Source organism: Pelobates fuscus, chromosome 12 (assembly GCF_036172605.1).
Source record: "Pelobates fuscus isolate aPelFus1 chromosome 12, aPelFus1.pri, whole genome shotgun sequence".
Lineage (NCBI taxonomy): Eukaryota > Metazoa > Chordata > Amphibia > Anura > Pelobatidae > Pelobates > Pelobates fuscus.
In genome coordinates, this window is record NC_086328.1 from 42,154,193 (window position 1) to 42,174,951 (window position 20,759).

Consider the following 20,759-nt stretch of genomic DNA (forward strand, 5'->3'; position numbering starts at 1 on the left):
CTATAAAACATAGGAGTTGGGCTAATATCTATGAACCCAAAAACCCTAAGTTCAATAAATACGCTGGACAACCACCCTCCCCCGTCAACCCCACTAACATTGCCCCCTCTGCAGCTAAGTACCCCTACACCCCAGCGCATATACAAGGGCACCATAAGCAAATACCCCTTTAAGGGAGAACACAGACAAAGGTCATCATGACCTACAGCTCACAAAAGTAAATAAAAGTGGTCATATTAAACTCGTTTGTGTAAGGTAAACCTCAATTGTAAAATGTAATATACAGAAATGGTGTGAATTACTGTACGAGATGTGACCTTACCTCAAACTTAACCCCCCCATCTTTCTGTACCCCCACTTGTTCTATTTAAGACAAAATAAAAATTGTCAAATTGAAATAAAAAAATGTCTTATGAACTGCAGTGGATAGTCCACCAAAGCCAGGAGCCTTGCAAATTTAGATTTTTTTAATAGCAAATAAGAGATATCTTCCATGATGGCAACAGCCTCTTTATTTTTGAAACATGCCATAGAAAGAATACATAGAGAACCATATTAAAAGGAGCTTACATTTAGCAAGTGTCATCACAATCAGTTCTCTGGCTTTTGTCTACATATTTTTGTCTTATTGTAGTGTTGATATCTACAGCACGAAGAAGTCACTTCAAGTTTCCTTATATGCAACAAAAAAAAAAGTGTTTTTTTATTTTTATCTATACAGTATTCAAGAACACAACAAGATTGATTACTAGTCAAAATAGCCCTTCCAGAGAGGAAGCTACACATATTGTGAAACAAAGAGAAGGAACAAACAGATTTCTATCTGCAATAGATTGTTGATCTAGCATTTTTTACTTTTATTATTATGCATTCATAATGTCAGAAACACTTTTTAAGTAACCCCTTGTAACATTTGATTCCCAGAATTAAGAAAACAAAAACCTTAGTAATTAAACATAGCCCCTAAACTCAGTATTCTACATATGTATGAAACATTTGTGCATATGCCTTCAAGAAAGTGAAGAATAAGTAGGAGGTAATAGATATATGTGCTACAAGGTACAACGTAAAAGAAAATATTCAAATACTTTAGTATGATGTTATAGACCTACTAGACACTAGGAATAAATATATTTACAAAACAAACCTAGTGAGGTACACTACTGATGTTTTCACTTTTTCAGAATACAGGAATCATTCACATTTTACTATTTCTTAAGATTTCTATTGAGTGGAGAGTTTATTTGGCATAGCTTCCCTATGAAGCATCCATTTTGAATAAACAATCATGCAGTCAATGGTGAGGATGAGAGAGGGACCAAAGCTTTATAAGGCATTAAATTAGAATCTATACATTAGATGGTATTTCTACTAGTACGTTATAGAGGTGAAATGGAATGTACTTTATTTTTAGCTGAAGTTGTGTGTATCCTGGGATGCACACTTTAATTACATTACATGTTTTGATGATCAATGTTCAATAGTAAACTTGGATATTTGATTCATTGTGAACTGATTGGGTCTTGAGTCTCAGTTCTGTTTCTGCCTCTAAAAAAAGGGGGATGGAAAGGAAAAGGAGCTGTGTTTTGGTGGTGGGCTGTCACAAAATCTTACCTTACTTCTCCCGGCGTCGGCACAGTATGTCGGACGCTGGTTGCTCCGATCACAACTCCTTTTATGCGAAAACGAGAAGTAGCCGGAATCAGGTAAATGTACATCAATAGACGAGGTAAACAAGTCCAAAAAGTGTTACAGAGAAACTTACGGTCACAGACAAAGTCAAATACCAGAAATATCACAAAATAATAAGAAAACACACTAAAGGATACTGAGAACAGAAACCATGATAGGTCACAGTAAATGGGGCCAGAGGATTTTAAATACTGTTATGTGTGATTTGATTGGTAAACATCATGCCTGTGACCCCAGATTCTGGACTGTTGTGGAACAATCCAAGCCAGAAAATACGTTATTTCCCCTGTGTGTCTTTAAGAACTTGCTCAGAATACGAGTAGCATTCTCAAATCAAAAGCAGCAGCAGTAACTCCTCCACTAGTATGCCAGTGGCAAAAAGAGGCAGATGGGACAGTGACAGTTTGACTCATCATCCCAGAGAAGTAACCACAAGCCTACTTTTGAACTTTTTATTGGATTTTATTTCAGAGCCATGTCAAACAGCAGGCTGATAACATTACTGGCCTGATTGCCCAGATTTGTGGAGTGGCAGCATGGGCAGCATGCCTTTCTTTCGCTGGTAAGACCACACCTTGAATATGCTGTGCAATTTTGGGCACCTGTTCTAAAGAAGGATATCATGGCACTTGAAAAAGTGCAAAAACGAGCTACAAAATTGATAAAAGGAATGGAGCACTTTACTTTCCAAGAAAGGTTAAACAATGTAACTCTCTTTAGTTTGGAAAAACAGCGCCTCAGAGGGGATATGATAATAATATACAAATATATTCAAGGCCAGTACAAACCATTATCTGGAAATCTATTCATAAACAGGGCTATAAAAAGGACACAGTATCACGCATTTAGGCTGGAAGAAAGGAGATTTCATCTAGGAAAAGTTTTTTTTTTACAGTAAGAACTATAAGGATATGGAATTCTCTGCCTGAAGAGGTGGTTTTATCACAATAAATACAAATGTTTAAACATCAATTGGATAAATACTTCCAAACAGGACCGCCATCAGAAATTTGGCGACAAAGCACAAGGTCTGGGGCCACCCCTCAGTCCCACCTTGGGCCTGGCCACGCCCTACCTAGTCCGCTGACAATGATGCGGGACTGAATGTGGTGTGTATAGTGGAAGTGAATTAGAATGTGTGTAATGGATGTAGTGTTTGTGTGTATTAGATACTGTTTGTGCAGTGAATGCAGATTGTGTGTTTGTGTAGCAGATACAGTGTGTATAGTGAACGCAGAGTGAGTTTGAGTAGTGGATGTAATGTGTGTACAGTGATGTAGTGTGTGTTTGTGTAGTGGATGTAGTGTTTGTGTGTACTAGATGCAATGTGTTTAGTGGATGCAGTGTCTGTAGTGGATGTAGGGTGTGTATTAGACGCAGTGTCTCTGTATAATGAATGCAGAGTGTTTCAATGTGTGGTGGATGTAGTGTGTGTACTGTGAATACAGGATGTTTGTGTAGTGGATGCTGTGTGTATAGTTAATGCATAGTGTGTGTCAGTGTAGTGAATGCAGAGTGTGTGTCAGTATAGTAAATGCATAGTGTGTAGTGAATGCAGAGTGTGTGTCAGTGTAATGAATACAGAGTGTGTGTGTGTTAGTGTAGTGAATGCAGAGAGTGTGTTAGTGTGTAGTGAATGCAGAGTGTGTGTTGCACTAGTGTATGCAGAGTGTGTGTCAGGGTAGTGTATGCAGAGTGTGTTGTATTAGTGTATGCAGTGTGTGTTGTATTAGTGTATGCAGAGTGTGTGTTGTATTAGTGTATGCAGTGTGTGTTGTACTAGTGTATGCAGTGTGTGTGTCAGTGTAGTGTATGCAGTGTGTGTTGTACTAGTGTATGCAGTGTGTGTCAGTGTAGTGTATGCAGTGTGTGTTGTACTAGTGTATGCAGTGTGTGTCAGTGTAGTGTATGCAGAGTGTGTGTCAGTGCGTGTGTTGTACTAGTGTATGCAGTGTGTGTGTGTGTGTGTCAGTGTAGTGTATGCAGTGTGTGTTGTACGAGTGTATGCAGTGTGTGTGTCAGTGTAGTGTTTGCAGTGTCAGTGTAGTGTATGCAGTGTGTGTGTTGTACTAGTGTATGCAGTGTGTGTGTGTCAGTGTAGTGTATGCAGTGTGTGTGTCAGTGTAGTGCATGCAGAGTGTGTGTCAGTGTAGTAAATGCAGTGTGTGTGTCAGTGTAGTGGATGCAGAGTGTGTGTCAGTGTAGTGTATTCAGTGTGTGTGTTGTATTAGTGTATGCAGTGTTTATGTCAATGTAGTGTATGCAGTGTGTGGGTCAGTGTAGTAAATGCAGTGTGTGTGTCAGTGTAGTGGATGCAGAGTGTGTGTCAGTGTAGTGGATGCAGTGTGTGTGTTGTATTAGTGTATGCAGTGTGTGTGTGTAAATGTGCAATCTGGGGAAAGGGGCATTTTCAAATAAATTTTACATTAAATTAAATTAAATGTTATTCCCCCCTCCCTGCCTACCTGTGTCCAGGGGGGAGATTCCATCCCCGGTGGTCCGGTAGCATGGGGGGCCCCCCAGCTCCCTGTTACCAGAGAGGGGGTCCAGCACACAGCTTCTTCACAGCAGTTCCTTTCCTCCAATAACTCTCGCGAAACCCTCGCGGAGCGTTGCCATGGTAACCCATGGCAACGCTGAAAAGGCCGCGGGTCTCGCAAGAGTTATTGGAGGCAATGAACTGCTGTGAAGAAGCTGTGTGCTGGGCCCCCCTCTGCGGTAACAGGGAGCTGGGGGCCCGCGGCTGCACACATAGATAGCGATATTCGCTATCTATGTGTGCAGAGAGGGAAAGTGGGGCCCGGGACTGCCAGAGCAGTCCGGGCCCCCCAGGACCGCCGGGCCCGTGACAACCGTTATGGTTGTCACCCCCTGATGGCGGCCCTGCTTCCAAAAACATACATATAGGGATCTAATTTCTAATTAGTGGGGTAATAGCTGCTTGATCCAAGGAGATATCTGACTGCCATTTTAGGGTCAAGAAGGAATTTTTTCCTAGTTTGTTGCAAAATTGGAAGCACTTCAGACTGGGTTTTTTGCCTTTTTTTGAATCAACAGCAAAAACATATCTGAGGAAGGCTGAACTTGATGGCCGCAAGTCTCTTTTCAGCTATGTAACTATGTATGTAACTTTCCTTTACTGGACATTGATGGCAGTGAATAGTGCCCAAGTATGATGGTGGTAGTGGAGGTGGTGAAACTTACTGGCAACCATACTTGATTGTTGTAGGAGGATTGATGGACATTTCCACTCTAGTGCTAGCCAAACCTCGAGGCAGGACCAAGTGGACCAAAAAAAAACAAACAGGGCTTCCCACACACCTTCTATGACAGGATGTCATCACATAGTAAAGCCCTACTTTAGACATGTTGGAAGGAATTTTGGAACAGAAGGAGGCAATTATCTAACTTCCTACCCCTCTATTGTTATTGACTTCCCACTGGAGCATGAGGATTGGACAATAGTAAAGCAGGTAGTATTAGTTCCTATTCAATTTAGAGACATGAAAGAAATATTGAGCCACAGTAATGCCAGTTTGAGAAAGAAGAGTGTATCATTTGTAATGAGTGACCATTAAAGGAAGAAAGTTTGAATAAAGTACAACACAGAAGCCACAGTTATAATTCTGAAGAAGCTCATCACAGACCAAACAGGTACCAGTATAATAACATTTTATTACAGAAATAGTACACTATCTTCAAAGACAGTGTGACAAAGTTACTGTGAAATTCATGATGTTATGAACCTGGAATTTATTACCAATGAGATTCTCCTCCTCTGTGAGAACCCATCCTCACCTATCTTGTGGAGGCATTTAACTTGTCTACGCTGAACTTTCCCAATAGAGATGCATTGATTCAATTCTCTATGAGGAGAATGAGGCCCCTCACGCCTCCTTTACTATCTCAGCCAATCCAGTGCTTATTCTATGGGAAAGCATTGGATTGGCTGAGATCATCAATTCTGATGATGTCAGCCAAGGAGGCAGAGCAGCTTCAGCAGACATGTGAAAATAATGTTTTCTTACCATTTAAGGGGCAAGCCACCTATATGGTGGATTTAACATAATAGGTTCAGGGATACATGTTTGTATACCTGACCCTATAGTGTTTCTTAAATATAGTACATCATTTGTATTTTTGCATATATATTTCAGAGAATTGAGACAAGCATCATGTTGCTACTGAAATTATGATACAGTTTATTTCATATGCATATTAGGAATAATCAAATTTGTATCTTCTTGGGAGATTTTTATATTGAACAATCTTTTTCATCTGGGTTATTTTATTAATTGTTTTTTTTCAAATAGCCTCTTGAATAATATAATTCAGTAATACTTTCATTGTAAGATATCTGACAGTTCAGTGGTCTACGACTGTAGTTACTAGTTCAGAAAAATGACACCTTGGGAGATATAGTGCATTTTGATCAATCCATAAAGGCTATCTGTATTAAACTGAAATGGTTGTCTTTTTTTTTTTTTGTTTACTTCAACATTCCTATTCTGTTCATAAAAGCTGCTTTGTCATTAATCATTGTCAGTTTGAAAAACTATTATAGGTAGGGTCATTTATCCCGATCTATTAAAGTTGAACATTATGCAGCTCGAAGTCAAATATACACGAATAAAGACTGTCATTCCTGATTAATGGCATATGACTTTGGTGTCTTATAAAATAATCTCTGTAGCAAAGCTGTACAAGAAGGTCATTATCTAGTGCATTGTCTGTAATGTGTTTTCTTTTTTTTTCCTCCTTAGGCAAAATGACAATAGTTTTATTCTTTGTAAAATTCCAGCTGATACTTTATCATATTGCTAACTAATCATATGTAGTCAAATACTGTGCAAGATATGAAATCAAGACAAGTCCTGGGATGGAAATTTTATGGGAGATTTGTCATGCGGTGGAAGAAATTCTACCTTTTATACTCAGAACGATGTCTGTTTTCTTTGCAGGAAAGATTAGGCATTGTAATACACTATTCAAATTCAATTTATGCAGAAAAGTGCATGACATCCCAGCTTATATTAATGTATTCCATGATTCACCAACTCCTTTGGGTATTTATGAATATTTTTCCATTTCATGTGCAAAAAATATATATATAAATACAGCGTTAGTATTGCTTCTACAAAACAGAAATAGACGTGGTTACTATATATATATATTATTTGAAGGTGATATATTAAATTCTTAAGACACTTTTATTAATGTGGTCAGTGTAATATGATCAATACAACATTTGTTACCTAAATTATCAGAGAAGATTATCTCATTGAGCCCTTAATAACAACCATAAAACCTCACACATTCAGTAGCTGGATTTACTGGGTTATACTGCAATCACTCAAGGTTCCATGACTTTGGAACCGTATTCTGTCTAATACCAAGGAACCCTACCAGATTAGGTGGCATTTTAAGCAGAACTCTAAACTCCCTATGATTTGTTTTCAGTGTTTGCACCAATCTTGCGTAGTCTAGCCTTTGAACATATACAATACATATTGTTGTGTTTAGATAATGATTGACACCTAGTGAATTTTGACGATTGCAGCAATAAAAAAAAAAGCCATTGGAGTAAAATATATGCAAAGACAAATATTCATATCCATTGGGCTGTGAGAACTTACACAAACTATCATAGGGATTTGCTTTATATAAGTAAGTATAGTGTTTTTTTTTTTTCTTCAGGTATATGGCACACATTATATATTCTATTACCTTGCTGTAATATACCCAAATAGAGGAATGGTATATAGAGAACCAGGCTCAACAGTCACCATCTAAATATAGTTTAATTACAACACAACAAAAACAATGATTTGGCTCTGACAAAAGCTTTACTACCAAGAATAAAGGTCTTTGCAAATGTCGAAATATTGTTTTTTTTTGTGTTGTAGCAAAACTGCCTTTGATGCCAATAGTGTGCTTGATTCTATTATTTAGACTATATTATAGAATAAGGGCAATCTAGACATTAATTTGACACCTGCTAACTGTCCCTTCTAACATCTGTGCTTTAATATTTAAAGATGAATAGCACATGCATCAAAATGCTATGAATATGCAAATATAATGTCTGTAAATGCAAAACAACCGCTTATATGATATATATGTGTGTGTGTGTGTGTGTGTGTGTAAAAAACAGATACAATTCATATCTTGCAATACCTTTTTTATTGGACTAACATTTTTTTTAATAACTAACTTCAGGAAGGCTGAACTTGATGGATGCAAGTCTCTTTTCAGCTATGTAACTATGTAACTTTTCGGAGAACATTCCTTTCTCAAGTCTGAAGCATTTCTGAGCAAGACGACACATAGAATTCAAAGATGAGTTGCGATACAGAGGTTAAAGCATCATGAGTGCAGATAAGACAAAGGTTTAATAGAAAATAGACACCATTCTTGCAGAGGGTCGTAAATATCTTACCCGAAAGCTTATCATTAAAAAATTCTGTTAGTCCAATTAAAAAGGTATTACAAGATACAAATTTTATCTGTTTTTTACATCTACATCACTGGACTAATATGGCTACAATCTCTACGTGTGTATATGTATGTTTATATATATATATATATATATATATATATATATATATATATATATTGGCTACAATCTCTACGTGTGTATATGTATGTAAATATATATATAAACATACATATACACACGTAGAGATTGTAGCCATATTAGTCCAGTGATGTAGATGTAAAAAACAGATAAAATGTGTATCTTGTAATACCTTTTTAATTGTGTATACACACAGTGAGGGAAAAAAGTGTTTGATCCCCTGCTGATTTATTATTAATATGACTACAAATCACACACACACACACACACACACAGAGAATATGGAGTGAATACATATACAAGTAACCATAGATTTTAAAAAATAAATAAATTGAATCTGACAGAACAAAAAAACATTTCTGATAAACATTATATTCAGCCAATAGTTTTAATATACAAATACAAATAATTTGGTTTAATATTCAGTAAAGGGAAGACAAGAAAAGTTACAATAACGCAAACGCTTTGGACGATCATCTATCTTAACCTTTGCTTTCATTATAAGTACGCAATTTGTTCGCATTGCTCTACATTATAAAGTAAACAGTCCTGCTTTAAAGAAAGGTCAGGATGTGTTCTGCTAAAATCTAATTTCATCATTTTGACCAGCGACCTATTACTCTCAAATATACAGCACACTTTAAGTAAAATGTCTGGCTTTGATTATCTGTGCTGAAACGCAATTCCCTGTGGGCATATCTTAAAATGCTAAAGAATGTAAAAAAATACATTTTTCTTTTAAAGAATCATGATGTATTATATTAACTTTTGCTCCAGTGAAAGCTCAGAGAAACATTCATCTCTTTAAAATTATTGGTCTGTATGTATTTACGTGCACATAATATGCAGATACACACTTAAAATGCATTATATAATTTAGTATTTATTTGTATACTTAAAAAAAAAATCTTATTTAGGAAATATGCAAAAAAAAAGTAACAAAACAAGAAAAAAACATTTGAATTATATATACGTGTGTGTATATATATATATATATATATATATATATATATATATATATATATATATATGTCAGTGGCAAAACTAATGTAGAGAGTGCCCTGACACAAGAATTCCACCTCCCCCTCCTATCACAAGGATGGCCAACAGGTAGATCCCCATCTGTCATATAATATTTGCCAGCTGATCTACCATTTGTCCATCTTTGCAAGGTTGTATTTAGCACTAATCAGTGTATGTGTGTTTGAATGTATGCATGTTTTTGTATGGAGTATATGTGTGTAAATGTAGTGTTGTATTTATTGTCAAGTGCTGTGTGTTTTTATGTATTCCTGTCATTTGAAAGCAAAGGTTTACTTGTGTGTATTATTTGCCTTTGAATGTAGGGTGTGTATCTAGTGATGATGTTTGAATGCATGAGTGTATTTGTAGTGCAGTGTTGGAAGTTGACCGTTAAGATGTATACACATACACATATGCAGATACAGACACACAGATACACGTGCAGATACATAGAAAACACACTGACATGCATACAGCTATAAACACTGACATACATACAGATACACACATACACAGGTACAGATCTGCATATACACAGACACACACTGACATGTAGGGGCAAACACTGACACACATGCAGATACATAGTTGCCCAGATACACATACAGACCCATATGCAGATATAAATATACACACACTAACACAAATACACAGACACAATGACACACATGCAGATACACTTGCACACAGATATACAGAGTAACATACATAAGAATATACAGATATGCACACATGTACACAGTGGCACAGGCATATACTCATACAGAAACACAAATAGATAAAAAAGACACACAGACACACATGCACACATATAGATACACAGACACACATGCAGACAAAGAGATAGATACACAGACACACAGATACACATACAGACACACGCAGATTCACAGATACATAGACACACAGATACACAGACATATTCATTTTTTTTTTATTTTAGCCGCCCTCCCGTTTCCTACCTTTTGGTTTCAGAAGGGTGGCTTCTGTGGGTTCCAGGTTGCTGGTTGAGGCTGTTGTGAGTCATAGGCTCTCCCAGTATGTGCTCCCCTCCTCTTAATCCTCACTCTCTTTTTTTTTTTCTTTTGCTTTCCACATATTTATTATGTAATGATAAAAACTTATGGAGATATATGTCAGACTTGCGAAACAATTATAGCCCTTAGTTAAGTGTCTTATTGTTTCTTGTCTTCAATTATTTTGCTTAGCATTTGGCTATCATTTCCGGCAGAGTCATTTTAATAATGCATTCTGAAAACTTGGATCACTACAGCTCCCAACACATGATAAACAAAAGATTCATGAGCACGTGTTGATAAACAGGATAGATTCATGACCCAGGTTTTAGATAGCAACTTAACCTTAAAGGTACATTCTGGGCACCAATGCAACTTTAAGAATTGAGAATGCAGTGCTATAAGCCTGCCTCTTTAGCCCCCCTCACTCCAGAAAAAGACTTCCTTATTAAAGGTATGCACAAAGCTCAGCCACTGACGTAGTGAATTACGTAAAGTACAAAGCTACCTGCATGCACAACACACCTGGGGAGACATATAGTAAGGATATCACTACTTGTTTCTTTACCTGTCTACAGCCAGGTTGTGAATAAAAAGCCACTCACTCAGTGCTGTTGAAGATGAGTTGTGTCTATACATTTAATAAGGAAGTATTTCTGGCATGAGGGGGTTTGGCTAAGGCTTATGGTGCAACATTTTGCAGAATATTTATTTTTTATGCAAAAACTAAAAAGTTTTGGGCATTCAAATAATACAGCATATTAATGAGGCCAAAACCTATCACAAAAAATTAAAGTTGTATTGGTACCCAGAGTAATAAAAATATAAACATGAAATAAGTTGAAGTTGCTACTAAGGCTATGAACTGCAATAATAGGAGCAAAACCTGAGCATATTTAGATGCCAAAACATTGCATTGATTTCTATGTCAATTGTAAATATTTAGTAGTTTGTCCAAAACATTAATCAGTTTGTTTTATTGATACTTAATTATATTAATCTGTCAGAATTGTACACGATAATTAGTCACATCCATGCGCTGGGGTCCATTTATATTCTTGTGTGCTCTGGTCACTGAGAGCATTGCAGCATGTTACCATGGCAATGATCTCAGTAATGTGCCTCCAGCCAGAGTGTGCCACCAGGATGCCCCCCTGGATCCCACCTCCTTTAGCCAAAGGTAACAAAAGGGAGGGGGGAATAAATATAAAATTAAACAATTTAGTTTTTTTGCAGTTTCCAATTATAAGTTAAATGTAAAGAAATCTGAAGCATTGTCCTTTAATATGGAGCGACTTGTGAAAAATGCAGTAATTCAATTATATCCATTTAACTGGCAATATTCAATAACTCATTTAAGGATAAAGCTATTTGTTGAAATGAAAAAAATATTGACAGTTAATTATCAATTAGTTTATTCTAATATAACGCAAATTTTGGCTACATGGAAAAATCTTAATATCTCCTGGTCGGGTAGAATAGCAGCGATTAAGATGACAATACTACCTTAGATCATCTGTGTCATGCGCTGCATACCCTGGCAGTGTCCCGTTTATTTGCTTAATAAGCTGCAGAGGGCGATTGATTTATTTATTCATTAGAATAAAAGAATGCGAATTAAGATACCGATTTTAGTTAAAAAATTCTCGAATGGAGGGTTAGCATACCCAGACATTAAGAGATATCAGGAAGCTGCTCTACTGGCACACATCCTGAGATGGGAGGAAGAGGAAAAGAACAGTAATTGGATGTCGATAGAAGCTTTTTTTTTTTTTTTTAAACAAACATATTTGAACTCCATATTCTATCGAGAGCATGTATCCGGTGTCCTAATGCATAGTAAAGATTCAACAACTTGGTATATTGCTAAATGTTGGCTGAAATTGAACTGTAAATACTCTCTGATTCTATTAACAAGCCCTATTACTCCTATTGTTTGGTTGAGGGAACACATTCAGTCTCCCTTGCTTGAGAGGCTGTGGAAGTTGGGTTGTAGGCACTTAAAGGATTTGTATGTTAATAATCAATTTTTTTCATTTGAGTATTTACAGTCTAACTTTAAGCTCCCTTCTAGTTTATGGATGGAATATAACCAGTTGAAGTCTAAGATTTCATCCTCAAGGTATCATTTAAAGCAGTTTAGACAATTGACAGCCTGTGAAAAAATAATAAGCTCAACTAATAAGAAACATTTGCTGTCAAAATGTTTTAATGTTCTGAGAGATAGGGAGTTGGATACTAAATCTCTAAGTATAAGAATTTGGGAAGAAGAGTTAAGTCAATCCTGGCCTATAGAAGTATGGGTGGGAGCCTTCACCTTAACCGATAAATTAATTAAATACATTTCATATAGGGAAACATACTTTAACATTTTAAATAGATGGTATGTAACTCCGTTAAAACTTTGGAAAATAAAGAAAGATGATACATATAAATTATGCTGGTGGGGCTGTAATCAAGTAGGCTCAGCATTGCATATGTGGTGGTCCTGCCCCTACATTCAAATATACTGGCAGGAGGTAAATATTGGGATATCTCGAAATGCAGGTGAAAATATTAACTTAACGCCAGATTTTGAAATGGTTAATTGCTGTAAATTGGAAGGGAGGAGAGCTCCCAAAGTGGTGAGAAGTAGAGAGGGTGATGCAGAAAAATAGAACATTAGAAAGAGAAGATGGACACTTAGGGGCATTTATAAACCTGAAATATAGATGGGCACTATGGGATGATTATTGTTTGACCCCTGGATAAAACTTACTATAGTTATTCCTCTTCGTCAGCCTACCTTCCCTTTAGATCCTTGGAACAATGAATGCGGTATGTGTGTGGTAGTTAAAGTATAGGCAACCGAAGATACCTCTTGGGATTTGTCTTAGTCCTAGGTTTAAAGTTATTTATACATATATATTTTTTTTATATATATATTTAAATTTAGGGGAAATTGTGTAAGAGCCGGGATGATGACAATATACTGTGTTATAATAGTATAATAATATCTTGTTAACTAATAGGTTGATTGTTTTATATGTTTTATGTAACATTGCGTCAAGTGAAATTATTGTGAAAAAAATTGCACTTATTTGAGTTTTATTTATTTTGTGACAAAACCAATAAAAATATTTAATACAAAAAAAACAATTTTGTTTTTTATTTTAATATTTGCTTTCTTCTGCAGCCTGAACCTCTATGCCCCCACACAAAACAGCCTCATAAATACAGACTAAATCCTCCTATACACAAACGCACACACAACAGCTCCAATCCAAATTCCAAGTAGTCCATACACATGTGTACAGCCCATACACATGCACATTAGATACATGTATAGACAGACTACAGTGCCTAGATTCACACACCCTTTAGACACACACTACCTCCTATAGACAAGCACATACACTACACCCTCTAGACTCAAAACCACTCTATAGTCCCTAGACACATACACTACAACCCCTATACAAACACAAACTACCCTATACACACAAACCACAACCCCATTACATACAAAATGCACATGGTAGCCCCTGTACACACATGCTACAGTCCTTAGATACACCAACATGCACACAACATCCTTAAAAATACAACCAGGTTCTAACAAAAATATTATTGCAATATAAAGCACCAAATACCTACAAATATACTCACACATGGGCAAATAAGATGAAGTGTTAGAATAAAAGTCATCCCAAGGAGCAAATATCAAATAAATGACAGATCCCTCATAAAATCATCTAGTAGATTTCCATTTTACATGTAAAAATAAAAAAAATCAGTGCAATACAGTTTAAAATAGAAAAGTATTAATATGAAAATTCCAATGCTACATATCCACTAGAGAATTTTTGGGATGTGTGTAATTTGACATTTGTTTGCACTTCTGGGTGATTATAAATTCTTATTCTTCACCTTATAACATTACACTCCTGGTCAATTTCTAAAAAGTAAATCAAGTAATGTCAAAATGTAACTCAAAATATACATTTTCTGGTTGATGCCAAATGCCGCCAAACATCAGCTAAATAAAACTGTGTATATATAAAGTTGATTAAAACCAACGCAAGATATCCATGACAGGGTTTCTCTGAGATTTTATGAATTTTTGAAATTCTATACAAAGGCACAAAAGGGAATTCTACTTCCATAAAGGCATGCTATAGACCTAATAACAAAGCTTATTGGATAAAAAAATAATAAAAATAAAATAATGCTTTATGATGTCACACTGTGGATTTAAATGTAAAATAAAATAAGATTTTTGGATAACAGTCATTGCTAAGCATTTTTATTTATAATTAGTTAATAATATTTATTTTATTTTTACTAAAGTTGGAGCATGACTTTTTTTCTAATTTCTGAACTATATATTTTCTGCTATAAACTGGACACATGGATGTTTATAAAATTAATGTGTGTATTTTGTTTAACTGGATTATTTACTAAACTTAAAATTGATGGAATTTCATAATACATTTAATGTGAATTTCAAATTCACAGTTAAAGTACCTGAACAGATGGGTGGAACTTGCCAGTGAGACAGAGAACACGCACATTCTGCAGCACCCTTGAACAGTGTCTGCCCAAGCCACAAAACAATATATCCAAAATCTCTTACAGGATATTCAGAAGCTACTGACAGCAGACATGGCTATAATGAAAGCTGACATCCAAACTGTCATGAACTGCGTTTATGTCACAGAGAAGGTAGGAATAGACCATCACAGTGGTATATCCTAACTATCCACCAGATTCAGTCTGTCCAACATGTTTTCACTTTCTTTCAATTGGCTGTCATGAAAGACCGGTACAGATGCAACCACATTAAAATAAGAGGCATACCAGACACCATCATGGCTCAATAGACACCACCTACTACTACAATGGATGATATTGTCTGCTGCACTTCCTAAAAAAAAAAAAAGGACCTGACCATGTCAGCAATACAGGGCAAGACGTTGTACTCTTTTGAAGAGTCTCACCTCACTTTTTACCAAGGTCTCATGAGGTCTGCACTTCAGCGATGCCAGTCTCTTTGTTTTGTCACATGACAACTGCAGGTTCTGGGAGTGATACAGATGGGGAACACCTAGGTCCCTCATAGCATCTCATAACCAAATTGCACACAAACTCTCCTCAACTACTGAGGCACCCACTTTTCTTAAGGCTCTGGGACTCCCAGTACCTATCATGGGTGTGATCAATCGCTCTACAGCCCAAAGCTAGAATCCATACACCTCAGTCCCCTTTCTCCCAAGAGGGTTAAGTGGAGACTCGTTCGGCAACCTGACTAGCATTGAAGTTGGGGGCAGGAAGGGAACTGCTCTTTGTTTGGCTCTATATTTCACTTGTTTTTTCATTGTTTCTTTCATCCCTTTTTGCCTTTATGCCTTGGTTAAGAATGGTTCTATTCCATGCAAAATGATGGAATGTTTAACTCCGATATGATCAACAACCCCCCCATCGCCTCCCCATTGTCCTTTTTGTTTAGGAGTACCCATCACAGGTGTGCCCTACCAGATAGCTTTAAGAAGGGTTCTGATATATTTTATTTTCATATAATCCTAATCTGCATAGACCCATATTCTTTTGTTTTACTCCGTCACTGGCTAGAATGGTTATTATACTCATGCAAGACTAAAATTTAAAAAATAGGGGATATAACTCATGGCTTCTGTACTTCGCATATCATGTTTTATTAATTATGCCTTTATTGAACCATTGTAATGTATATCACCTGCAATAAAAATAAAATAAAAACAAATAATGTAGCTAAGATATAAACATTATTGACTTGGAGAAAGTTTCTACTTAGGTTATTTTGGCCTAAATTTTAAATTCCTTTAAATTAACTTTGAATTCCTGACAATTATCACTTTAGTGAATAAACATTTTATTAGATTGACTATAATGCATGAATATTATGGTCTTAGAAAAGATAGCATAAAATATCAAATTAATGCAAGATCCATTATAATTAAAGCATTACAAAAATAATTACAATTAATATAAAAAGGTATAATCCTATTAATAATATAAATATTATTACTAAAGTGAGACTTGTATTATTACTATGGTGAATTCTCACTTTAGTAAATAACAGGGTTACAGCACTTTTGAAATAAGAATATCATTTATTTTTAAATGATGAAAGTACATATTAATGAAAAGGAAAAAGAGAAATATATATATAGATTCTCTTTTTCCTTTCCTTTTCAAATATATATATATATATTTTTTTTAAATTCAAATTAAAAAAACAGCATTTCTTATTTGTCTTACACTTTTGTATTTTGGTGAATTAAAATTAAATTTAGTAACTGCTTTTCAATGTTGCATCTTCACTATAAAGTAACATTTTGGGATTGACATCTAGTGTCCCACTATCTGAAAACATAATCATTCATCATTCTTTACTGATGAACGAAGGGCTGCCCAACTAATAAAAACCTTATGGAATGGTGTACTTCTAAATCATGTTATGATGACCAGTGCTTGTTGAGACTGTGTAACGGCACCCCCAGGCATAAAAAGGGGTTAAAAGCTGTTTAGTAGATCTTCCCCTTCCAGAGACACAGGCACAGCTACTGTAGACACCAATCCACCGAACCTGAGAAGCATATGAATGCTCTCAAACATACGAATGCTGTAAACAGCCGAATAGGAAAAACCATACGAATAGGTTTACACTCCTAGCAGTCAAACTGGAACAGCATACAATAAATCCCCCCAAGAATGAGGCAAGGCTCTGTTTTGAGGGTTTAAGCAGGAACTGCCAGAGCTGTGGGTTTATTGTTCTTTTATACACATTCTTACACATTAGTACCACCCACAAGGTTTTGTAAAACAACCAATAAACAATATCCCCCCTCTGCCTGTGATACAATTACCTTACACAGTGGGTTAATGTAATTATCACAGGCAGATAAATAAAATTTTTCCACATTATTCTTAACTTTAAAAGTATGCATCACATTAACATAAATTTTCAGAATCAGCATACTCTAAATACAAACATACATCAAAATCATACAAATTGGTCCAGTGGTTCAAGAGATAAATTGTAGTCCAAATGAATAAATCGTAGTGACCAAATAAAGCATGGCTTTTCTGCCTAAAACCAGTTCCACAGAGTCTTCTATCCTGGAGATAATTGGGAAGTAATCCAATTATCTCCAAGGACAGAGGCAAAACTCCATTGAACACATGGCAGCAAAAGACAATAAAATACATAAAAATATATAACAGTGCATAAAACAGGTACATTCAACATATCCCCAGATAGCTCAGATCTGAGCGCACATTATTACTGAATGACGCTCAGATCACACACATACAGTTCAATTGCCATGGAGCCAAAGTCTTTCCCAAAGTCTTTCATTATATGAATGGGCTCCATGGCATAGCTATCTGGGGTATCACCGCTCAAACAGGGCAAGCACCGAATGACCCGGCTTTTGTGTCTTTGCAGGGGAAAAGCAAGCATTTCAACATGGGGCCATAGTCTAAAAGCAGCAGGCGGGCAACCAGGCTCCTCCAATGCACAGTGGCGAGATTGGTCTTGTCACAGACTGTATATAAAGGAAAGCTTAAAAGGAGACCAAGGCACTTCACCTCATTGTAGTGTTCTGCTTGCCATGTCCCCCATTTAACTCTGTAGCTGAAAACATTGCTGTTCTGCAGAATAGCAATGTTTTCATTGCACGGTTTATTTATAAATTTGTCTGGTCTAGTTTTTTTTAATTATTATTATTATTATTATTGTCTGTTCCATTCAAGTTTATTGAGATTAGCATGAGCAAATTAAGAAACATTTAAAAATATATGTGCATTAAAGGTGAGGGAAGAACACCTCAGAACGATAAGATAGTTTGCAGCATACATGTGGAATCAAGTACATAGGTATTGAAAGGGAGAGTATGTATATATCAGGTTTATCCATCTGCGGTGCTAGATATTGTGGTCTGTCAACTGGATACAGTTGGGATAAGGGTAGAGTACTGTCCACCTTACTCGTAGGCAGTCCCGGGGCAAGATTGTGTGTAGTGTTGGTCAGGATTCCTTTTCGATATGTAGTAGGGATAGAATATGCATGAGGTCTCCTGTGGGGATACTTAACTTGTTGTAAGGGTACAGGAGGTAAGATATTGAGAGATGCCTGGAGGGGCTTGCAAGAGTAATGCAGAAAGGAGAGGGGAAGTTAAAGAAAGCAAAGGGAGGGAGTAAAAGGTGAGGGGGGGTTGTAGGCGGTGATGTGAGAAGAGAGGGGATAGGCCACTTTTCAGAACGTAATAATGTTTAGAAGAAAGGAAGAGAGAAAAGGGGTAGACCACAGCTTCCCCCGAGCTTCACCCCCCCCCCCCCCCCGCACCAAGGCCCGCGTCGCTGACACCTGGCATCCACTGGGGCAATGTATTTTTCCGCAGATGAAAGTGCCGACATGGTAAATATGTTTATGTGACGAATCGTCCAACCAGAAGGTTTATTGTCCGAGGACACGATTTCAGGTCTGGTTGGGCAAAGTAGTAACGTACTGTGATCAGGTGTCAGTTTTGGATACCGGTATTCAAAGACAACCATTGTAACCAATGGTACCAGGTTGCCAGGTACGTTTGCGTATGTCCTGTCAATGATAGGATCAGCTCTTTGATTTGTCTGATGTCCTCAACCCTGTTCAGCCATTCTCTCAGGGTCAGGGTTGTAGTTTGTTTCCAGTGACATGGGATTAGGCTGCATGCTGTGTTAATCAGATGTGGGATGACCATTTTTTTTAAACGAGGCAATGGTATTGTGGTTAACTGAAGCAGGTACGTTTCCGGTGTGAGCAGTATGTTTGCGTCTGTTATGAACAAAAGGACACTGTGTATTGCTTGCCAGAAGGGTCTAATGAGCGAGCATGTCCACCATATGTGGTAGAGTGCCAAATTCTTTCCTGCATCTCCAGCACTCCGGGTCACAGTTGCTTCCCATAGCGGTCAACCTTTCTGGCGTTCTGTACCAGTGGGAGATCATCTTGTGTCCTGATTCATGGAATTTGGTGCAGATAGATGATTTGTGTTTAAGTGTGAAAATGGTGGACCATTTTTCTGCAGATAATGGGTGTCCTAGGTCACTCTCCCAGTATTTGGGGAAGTAGGGAAGAGGAGTGTCATGGTGTGGAGCAGTCAGCAGACTGTATAGTAACAAGTTTGTGTGTTCCAGTGATTGCGGATGGCTTCATAGGTAGTCAGTCCCTCGAGGCAGAGGTCGAATCGGGTATACTCTTCAGGAATCTTAGCAGTTGGTGATATCTGAAGCAAAGTAATAGACTGTGTGGTTGATGTGGGGCAGGATCTTTCAGCAGTGTGATGACTCTGTGAGTGTAAATATCCTTTAATCTGCAAGGGGTCGACAGCGCCAAGGACGTGACATAGGTAGCGGATGTTGTGGAGTTAGAATTTGGGTTGTGCGAGATGGGTCACAATGGAGATAGTGCCAGGGCTAGCTCACTTTGTAATTACAGTCTTGTCCATATAGTCATGGTGGTCGACAGTGTCGAGTGGTTATCTGGTGGCCTCCCTCTCATTGCTCTCAGTAACATGGAAGAAGGGATAAGGGTATCTTTCTGAAACTGGATTCTATTGCTGCCACTCAGCCAGCAACTAGAGGTGTTTTTAATGAAATAGTAGAGAAAAACTGCTATTTCTATCAAATGGTTTTTAGAGAGATCATATGATTGGCACAGTGAAACATTTTGCTGCCCATGTGCACTAGCCTCCCAATGCTTTCCTATGGAAAATAATTGGATTGGCTGATGTCAACAATTTTTATGATCTCCGCCAAGGATGCAAAGTTTCTCTGTCAAGACTGACACTGTGAGGAAGGAAAGGTAATTAAATCTATGTTCCTATTGCTATAGCGTTTAGCAAAGCAACCCAAACCATGTACAGTAAAAGCAAGTGTACTCAAATCTGAAAATGCCTAGCCCTTCATTTAATTACATTAAAATATCAGAATCATTACGCATGCCCAAACGTATATATATATATATATATATATATATATATATATATATATATATATATATATACGTTTGGGCATGCGTAATGATTCTGATATTTTTTCTGATATATATATATATATATATATATACACACATATATATATATATATATAATTTAGATTTGAAGCAAAAAGCTTAGTCACCGAGATTTGATTAACTATATAAATCCTGTTCTAAATACCTATATATATTTTTTCCATTCTAGTCCAAGACAAAAATTTAGAGTGCTTTCTACATTGTTTACAGGTAGCACTGTTGAGCCACTAGCAAAGCATTGAGTAATAATGCAACCTGTTTGAAGCATAGTGCACAACAAAAAATGTCAGTTCTTTCGTATTGGTATGGTTCAGATTAAGTGTTGAAAATGTTTGGTTCCATTCGCAATTTCAGTTTGATTTGAAATATTTTGGAT